At 41.0% G+C, this 9,002-nt stretch overlaps 2 non-coding genes across 2 annotated transcripts; both read left to right on the forward strand.

The window, feature by feature from the left end:
- The first annotated feature begins 6,329 nt into the window (after window positions 1–6,329).
- trnas-gcu (transfer RNA serine (anticodon GCU)) lies at window positions 6,330–6,411 on the forward strand. Its single transcript has one exon. It is a non-coding gene; the product is annotated as a tRNA-Ser (tRNA).
- Window positions 6,412–8,682: 2,271 nt separating this feature from the next.
- On the forward strand, window positions 8,683–8,764 carry trnas-gcu (transfer RNA serine (anticodon GCU)). Its single transcript has one exon. It is a non-coding gene; the product is annotated as a tRNA-Ser (tRNA).
- Window positions 8,765–9,002: the final 238 nt, after the last annotated feature.

Genomic DNA, 9,002 nt, shown 5'->3' on the forward strand with positions numbered 1-9,002 from the left:
AAGCTCCACAATGCCAGTAGCTGTTGACCAGAGAAAACATGTCATTTCTCATCAACAGCATGCAGTATCAGGCCCCCTGCAGGCATCCAATCTCCCCGCAAGCCGCTTTCTGCCATTCCTCTGCTGCTGTGTTCAACTTTATTCATTAGATTTACTACTCTCTTTGCATCCCAAGTACTTCTGAAGTGCACAGCGTTTGCTATAATGCTATGCAGTCCAGCCTTCTGAAATCCCATCATGTCCAGGGTGATTCACATGATGAAAGTTTGGTCTCCAAAGCAACGGTGTTAAAAACAAAAACAACAACAACAACAACATCAACAACAACATGAGGGCCTGCCACAGTTCTAACTCTGGCGTCAACAGTTCTACCTCACAATGAGCTGCTGAGTATTTTTAAGCAATCAAACAGTCTAATCATCAGGTTGTCTTTGTTTTTGATTGCAGGGCCAAAGTGCATGTCATCCAGCCATGCCAGCAGGTTGATTTCGACAAGAGCGTGAACAAAAAGCACCCAATCATGTATCAGTGCATGGCAATGATTGCTGAATTAAAGCATGAGACTGTTTCCACAGATGGTTTTGCATACACAGCGAGGTGTCATTGCTTCTTGCTGCATTTAATGTAACCCTGATTGCCAGATCAGCGGTGAGGGTGCTTTCACTGCAAACGTTGAGTCCTTTTTGCATTTATCATGCTCTCTGGGCTTTTATGCTGTGACGCTAAACTCATCAGACCCCACCGTTTCTTTTAGATTGTGATGCCGAGGGAGGAAAATTCTGATTTCACCTTTTCGATTTATATTTTTCTCATGTCGGCAAGTGTGACACTTGACATGCAGCTGGGCTACAGCCCTGCTGTTATGTTGTGAGGATGATTTAGCAGTGTAAAATTACTGCAAATTCTTAATTGGTAAATTCTTTTATCAATTTATTGTAAGCTTGTCAGAAACTAATATGGACAGGAAATAAGTAATCATACCTTTAAGTTCCATTGGTGTATACGATGGAAAAGCTAAAGCCCCCCCGAAAAGTTTTGAGTTAGTCATGAAAATTTTGTCTCAGCCAACGTGCTGATCCACTGAACAGATTTTAAATTTTCATGTCATTCTCTGTTGACAGCTGCAACAATACACAGTTACCCATTGACAAAGTGTGCATAAAACCATAAACATACATAAAGGCTGTTTGATTGTTTAATTGCTAATAGGGCTAATTTGGTGCTGCTTTGTTTGTTGACATAGACACAACTTTTCCACATGGGTCATTTACATAAACATACTTCATGGATTTCTTTTTGGACACATAACATATTAACGTAATGATAAACCTTTTTTTTTTTAATGTGCAAAGCTGTATTTGATGCAGTTTTAGATAAACTTCACAGAAAACATTCATATTTTAATTACTTGGCCGCAGGTAAAAAAAATAAATAAAAATAAGTCCACACTACACTTTGAATCAGAACAACAGCACCTGTCTGTGAATGGCAGGTTTAAATGACATACTGCATGTGCTATCATTACACTTTCTGAGATTGCAACGGCTGATTGCAATGACTGACGCTCTGCCCACTTACACCACTGGCATGAAACCCTGTCATGCGGTAGATATAGCTATACAGTCAGCAGATATGCAACACGTTTACTTTTATTATTTATTTTACATCAAATACATGTATGTGTACCATGCAAATTACTTTTTCTCCTGTCTTCATATGGTAAACTGCTCAGTAAAAATATTTAGAGAGAGAAATAAATTGAAAGGTGATTAGGTGAACCTTTTACCTATTGCCTTCAGGCACATTTATTGCTGCAAATTTACACTTCCTGTTGCTGTCAACAGCGACATCAGTTTATTGCAAATCTTGTCACTGTAACCAGTGCAGTTTACTCTGTGGACAATATCTGACAGCAGTGAGTTCTGTGTACTGTCTCCAAGCATAGTGCATTTCCTTGACCCTGGCACAATCATATTTTTACTGTAATATCAGTAATTGCAACTTCCACAATCATAGAATCCATTAAAAATGTTGAGATAGGCATTGTTATTTTTTGTATTCTGTGAGAGCCACTTCTGATCACATCTTACTATTAAGGTCAGTGCTCTTCAAAGGCAGAAACCATGAATATTCAGCACACCTTGACACGAAGCGCCTCAAATACAAAGATCCATGCCTCTGCACTGCAACAACCAAACTGACTTCCTTTATTTTTAGAGCGCATTTGAATAAGTTGTTTGAAGAACAAAACAATCCACAAGGCTACGTAAAGCCAGTTTGTTATGCTCCGACTCTATCAAAGAGAATTATTTACATGAAAGCTCACTCCTGTCTCCCGTTTTACATCTTCTCCCAGCCTGCCCTCACTGCGCCCTTCTTTAGGTAGGATTTGACTGGCTGCAGAGAAGAAAAGGTTCTGGATACTCAGAGACATCAATTGTGTTCCCATGTTTTAATAATCTTCGAGGGACTCAATGGTACATTTGCGCCTTGTTTAAATGTGCATGTTTGCCTGTTAATTACAAAATACATTAAAACCAATAAACCGATAAGATTTCCATGAGTATTCTTCATGCAAAAAGTGTCTTCATTCATGATAATTTGGTCATTAGCAACCGAATGTTATGCTTTGTTTGGCTTGATTAAGGTGATATGGATTCATGTCATTTTAACTGTACATATCATATATAAGTACTTACATTTTTTCATATCACATCATATCATATCATATCAATCAATCAATCAATCAATCAATCAATCAATCAATCAAAACTGACCGGCTACGCATTTGAGGACTATCAGTTCAGCACATATAGACAACCTGCTGAAGTTTAAGGCGAGCTTCAGAATGGAGGAGAAATGGGATTCAAGTGACTCCAAATGATTATCAACTGTTAACATTCTGGCTGTTCAGGCTTAAACCCCCTCCAGTTTGCCGATAACTCCTCTGAATTCCTTTCAAAGCAGTTGCATTAAAAAAAAAAAAATGCTTTCTCTACAATCTAATCTCACAATCGTTGCCTTGTGATTATGGATAACACCCTTATCAAATGTAAAAAGCCTTGCAATAGTACTGGTGCTACATATCAATAAAATGAATTAATTCTGCAATAAAAAAAAAGGTCATGTAGTAAAAACATTATTTTTTTTCAAAATAACTTTGCATAAACAGAACTAAACAAAAAGTCTTATGTTCCGTATAGCAGAACATAGTATCAGATTTCTGATAACAAATTCCAACCATCTGGATTTAGCATAATTTCCATCATAATTTTGGCCAACGGTCTGGCTTCTTCACTCGTCATTCTCATGTTTGTAATATTATATACTTACATTGTTACTCAACACTTTCCTTAATTACTCATCAGTTGTTTGTTGCTTCTCATTCGAGACAGGAGATGAGAGGAGCATGAGCACAGTCACATTGTTTTGGTTAACACATACCATGCTCAACAACATCTGAAGAAAATTGAGACATCAAAGTTTGCCCTTGATGTGAGATTCAGAGAACATGCAGGAGACAAATTTGTAATTTGGTCAAAGGGAATTCCGGTGTGTGCTGGAATATTTACGCAGTCACTGTGAAACGACTTCCTAAAAAAATTCCAGTTTATAAGCAGATCAAGTTTAGTATGAAGTAAATATTTACTGAGTTAAACACAAGCCTTCTGAAAATGTCACTTTCAAAAGCTACACTGAAACCATTAGGTGTTCCGGCGAAAGCACAGGTCTCCCTGTTCTTGTAAATAAGGCCCATCAGCAATGGTTGCAAAATTCTGTGCTACAAAACAGCTAAAAAAAAAAAATAAGAAGAAAGAAAAAAAAAATCCAATCGAAACAAAACAAAAAAGCACCTCAGCCTGGTGTCTTCTGTCAAGAAAGGTGTAATGAATTAACTGGAGGAACAGATCGGTTTATGACACGTTATTTTCTCATTTATTACTGCATTAAACATGACTCATTGTGAAATTTTAAGCAGCGGGGTTGTGTTATGGATGTTTTGCAGAAACGCATCCATAATTTTCATCAATTCTATTATACTTTATTTGATTGTCCCTGGTGTAGAAGATGCTTGGAGGTTCTTGCTCCTCGTCTCAGATGCTTTGCTTGAGAAGACGGACACACTGCACTGGCATTGTTTATTTCTCAAGGTGTGTGTGTGTGTGTGTGTGTGTGTGTGTGTGTGTGTGTGTGTGTGTGTGTGTGTGTGTTTGCATGGCCATGTCTTCGCCAGTGTTATTGACATGGGTTATTTTCATAGTGCCTATTTCTACACTTCCTGCCCGCTGGGCTGGACTGGAAGATTTGTCAAAGCCGACCTCAGAGCGGCAGCACGTCCACCGCCGTGGGTTGTTTACACAAACCTGCAGACGGCCTCTGAGCGGCAGTGACATTAGTCCCATTTTTTTTCTTTACCCGCCCTGGACGAAATTGTGTTTGTCCTTCACAGCACACAGGGGTTCAGGTGCAATTCCAATTGCCAAGGATGCCGTGCTGACCCTCGATGGTTGCGAGATGAGAAAAGATGTAGATGCGCGAAGGTTCCGCCTCTGTTCAGTCGATATACTTTTTATAGGCCGCGCTAGTCCGTCAGAGCAACAGGAGCACCTTTATCCTGTGTGCAACATCCCCGATGCTGGATGAATCATGGCGTGATGCGCGTGGATCACAGAGCAGACGCCAAGCTTCATGGCTGGAAAATGTTTCACACATTCCAAGCACAGGTTTTCCTTCCTGCAGCTTCAAAATCCCGTTTGATTTTCAAACCTTCAGCCTCTCTCACTTTGAAAGTGCAATTAAGTGTTCTAAGGCAGCTACTCAGCCCCATTGCTGTACATCAGGGCTGTTCCGAGATGGGGCCTGGCGCTGGAGACACGAGCACCTCATGCTAAACCGGTCTCCCGCTGATGATTATGGATGCCTTTTGATTGGGTGACGGAGCGCTAACTGGCTAATTGCCTGTAAGTTGGTACCCGGGACCTGGTGAGGCAGACGACGAACGTCGAGGGGAGATGCAGGTTGATGACGGAGAACGATTGAAAGACAAAAGAACATCAAAGTGCCAGCGAGGGCGATCTACAGAGAGGACGCTGAAACACAGACTGAATAGGAAGTCTGCAGACTGCCTTCCCAATTATGCTCCACTCCAGCAGTTCAGCGGAAGATTTTGTTTTGATCAAAGGTGAGTATTTGGTGTTTTATCAGAGCGATAAGCAGCGTTATTCTGTCCAGTCGAGTGTCATTGGAGCACCGCAGAAGAAGACGTGGTCAATGTCCTCTTGATACATCATGAGATTCACATGATGTGACTCTATGATGACTATGTATTCATGTGACATACTAATAGTCCCCATGTTGCCGCCTCCACACTTATCTTTTGTTTTTGTCATTCTGTCTTCAGCTAAATCATCTTGAGCGCAGTCAGTGACATCTGTCCTTACAGAGCAGCTAAGTAGTGATTCTTTCTTAAACATGACCTTTAAGGAAAAGAAATGGCAAAAAATGTTGAGACAATAATGAGACCATTAGGGGATTTGGATTTTGTTTAATGTGTAATTTGTTTTAAATTATGAATTTTCTTTCGTAGCTTTTTTTTTTTTTTCACCAAAAAGACAGTTTAGCCTTAGGACTTTCCGAGATTTATGATTTTGTTATTCCAATAAGACTTTATTGCATAATAAGCGAGCTCTTCCTGTCGTGCACTGTGTCACTGTTTTTAAATTAAATTTACTGTCAACTTTTTTAGCTTGCACACTGAGCAAATCTCTAGGACGCTGCTTGCACGAGTCTGCCCTGCAGTACTTCATCTAAAAAGGGAAGCATTGTTCCCCAGTTCAGCAAGCCATGAAGGCCTGTAAGAATCAGCAGCCTGTCCTGGCTTGGCACGCTGCCTGGCTACTAATTTGAATTTTACTTATTGTGTTGATGTGATGTGACGCTGGAGAGAAGGTTAACTGCATCGGGCAAATTTGTGCTGGAAATTCACTGTATTTGGGCAAAGAGGCAGTTGCCTGGAGAATGAAAGAAAATGATGATGATCTGAACTCATATACCACCCACATGCAATATGAACATCTTATCTAGACCTCGAGGTCTTTGTTTTTTTTTTTCTTCATTCATGTTTGCTTTTTGCAGTCATCGTTGAAGTAAACTGCCACTATAACGTGGATTTCAAGCAAGATAGACTTCTCATCACAAAGGACAGCTGTATTAAAAACGCGTTTCATGGTAAAAAAAAATACAATAAAATCTTTGATGCTTTAATACCAAAGATTGTCCAAAAAAATTCCTTCACAGAGGTCACTGAACACACCTGCCCTCGTGTGCATGACGAGGTGGCCGAGTGGTTAAGGCGATGGACTGCTAATCCATTGTGCTCTGCACGCGTGGGTTCGAATCCCATCCTCGTCGAGTGACATCAATTATTTTTCCACTGGCTCAGTCTCTGGATCCACACAGCAAAACAAAAGCAAAATGACAACACTGACAAAACTTCCACACTTCTTCCTGAATGAACAAAGCTCTGTCCGTGAAAAGGATTAGAGGTTAAGATCCTGTGTTTGTGCGTGCCATGATGCGTGAAGCATACATTCACCTCTCGAAAACAGTTGCATACTGACACAACGATAGAACAATGACGACAGTGTTTAAAAAAAGATGAATACACTCATAATTGAAGTTTTATTCTATGCAATTCGTACCGCGTCGGCATGGACTCAATTTCTCCTTCCAGCTGTTTACATGAGAACACACGCACACACACACAATGACACATTCTCCATGTGTGATTCCTCTGAATCTCACTTTTACAAATGTGACAGCATCTCCTCCCGGAACCAAAGTTCTCCGCTGAATGTTGTTTTTCTTTCTTTGCTCCCGGCAGCCATGAAGCATGAGTCCTCCCATCAGAGCTGGATGGCCGCTGATTTAAGATGAAGTCTGGGAGGAGGTGTGACGTAAATGAATTTCATACACCAGTAATCTTGAAAACTCTTGACTGAGCAGTCACGTTGATTGAGGGTGACATGTTGCTAACCACGGCGCGCTAATCCTGCCCAGAGAACGACGGCGCCGTGCCATCCACAGCAGCCGTGCACGTGTGAACTCACCGAGCGGGGATGCTCATGAGTTGACACAATCTAATTACACTGTTTTGGGTTCGGGCTGACCTAAATTCTGTGCACCATTTAACTCTGTTACTCCTCATTGCGACCGCCGGAACTTGGCCTCTTGCCGGTGGAACGCGGTATTTTTCACCCAGACGGCGGGTCAGTGTTGCGGCTGATTGTATTTTTGCTGCCGGGATTGAGCCACCGGCGGTGGCGCGGTTGACACATGGGCTGTTTGATATAAACTAGCGAAAATGACAAGGAGATCATTGCTGGTTTCTCGGCGTGGTCGTCCTCACAGGCCATAAATAACCCGGGGGTGAAGGTGATCCCTTCAGCCGTAGCTAACGGGAGGTGGATGCCTGACACATAACAGCGGATGTGCCGTCTTTAGACAGGATTACAGTGTCATCTCTGGTTTGGTGAAAGCGATTGTTTTACACCTGGCTCTCCTTCACGCTGTTTGTTTTCAATGAATCACCTCATGAGGCCCGAGAGAACTCGTTTGCCGGTGTATTTCACCAGTTGCGATGCTATCCCTGGTCTCCTCTTGTTTGTTTTGGCCTGCCAGAAAAGTATATAGAGCAACCTTTTCTGTTTTGCTCTTAGCAGACCACAACATCTACAACCCATGTTGTTGCAGTCTTTTTTATTGGGGAGCTAATTTGCTAGACTTCGTGTAATAACCATATGTTTTTGGGAGCAACTTAAATTGCTAATTGGTGAGGTGAGGTGCAACTTGACAAGGTGACTGAGTAATTATTGTAATTATACTTACTTTAATTACCCCTCCATTAAGTGCTCAATCTTGAAACCGCCATATATATAGCATCGAGAGGTGTTTCTTTTAATAATTTCCACAGAGGAATGAAACAGACAGTGCAAGACTTGCATGGCATTGAATGAAACTAAATTAACTAAATATAATTCTATGCATTCTGGATGCACAGGTCGAAATAAGATGAGATCAAACATCCCATCCCAGTCCCTCATTAAGTGTCCAGGATTGAAAAGGAATCAAGTGGGATGAAATGAAATAATTAAGAAGTACACATGCACGTTTTTAGTTTGACAAAGTCACAAAAAACAAACAACTCTTGTCTTTTCATACATTAATTATAAGCATTTCTGTTCACTTGTAAGGCAACGGCTGGATTGCATCAACATCCTGCAGTAGCCCAGAGAATGAGTCTGCTCTGGCATTCTTAATTTTACCCTCCCACACCATCACCGCTGCTTGAAGAAACAAGAGATCGAGTTGTTCAATATGCTGTCTGGGCATTAGATGCTGAAAAATCTCACTCAGTGCACCTTTAAATTATTAAGCAGATACAAACATAAGTCACATACCACCCACACACTTTACTTAAATGATGGACAAATTTAATACAACATGAATATTTTAGCTTTGTTTTTTTGTTTTCTCATTCATGTTTGTTTTTCAGTCATCGTTGAAGTAAGCTAACACTATAATGTTGCAGCTGTATGAAAAAAGGTTTCATGGTTAAAAGAATAATATTTGGTGCACACTCAGACAGAGGTCACTGAACACACTGACATGTACTAAACACACGACGAGGTGGCCGAGTGGTTAAGGCGATGGACTGCTAATCCATTGTGCTCTGCACGCGTGGGTTCGAATCCCATCCTCGTCGAGTAACATCAATTATTTTTCCACTGGCTCAGTCTCTGGACTCACACAGCAAAACAAAAGCAAAAGGACATCAGCACTTCAATACTAAGCACTTTTGCATTTATCACGACTCAGATCACCATCGCAAGACAAGAAACTTCCACACTTCTTCCCGAATGAATGAAGCTCTGTCAGTAAAAAAGGATCAGAGGTTAAGAGGTTAAGATCCTGTATTTGTGTGCGCCAAGCTGCGTGAAACA

The sequence above is a fragment of the Nelusetta ayraudi genome, unplaced genomic scaffold (genome assembly GCF_046127955.1).
Source record: "Nelusetta ayraudi isolate G7.1 ecotype Tasmania unplaced genomic scaffold, CSIRO-AGI_Nayr_v1 ptg000005l, whole genome shotgun sequence".
NCBI classification, from domain to species: domain Eukaryota; kingdom Metazoa; phylum Chordata; class Actinopteri; order Tetraodontiformes; family Monacanthidae; genus Nelusetta; species Nelusetta ayraudi.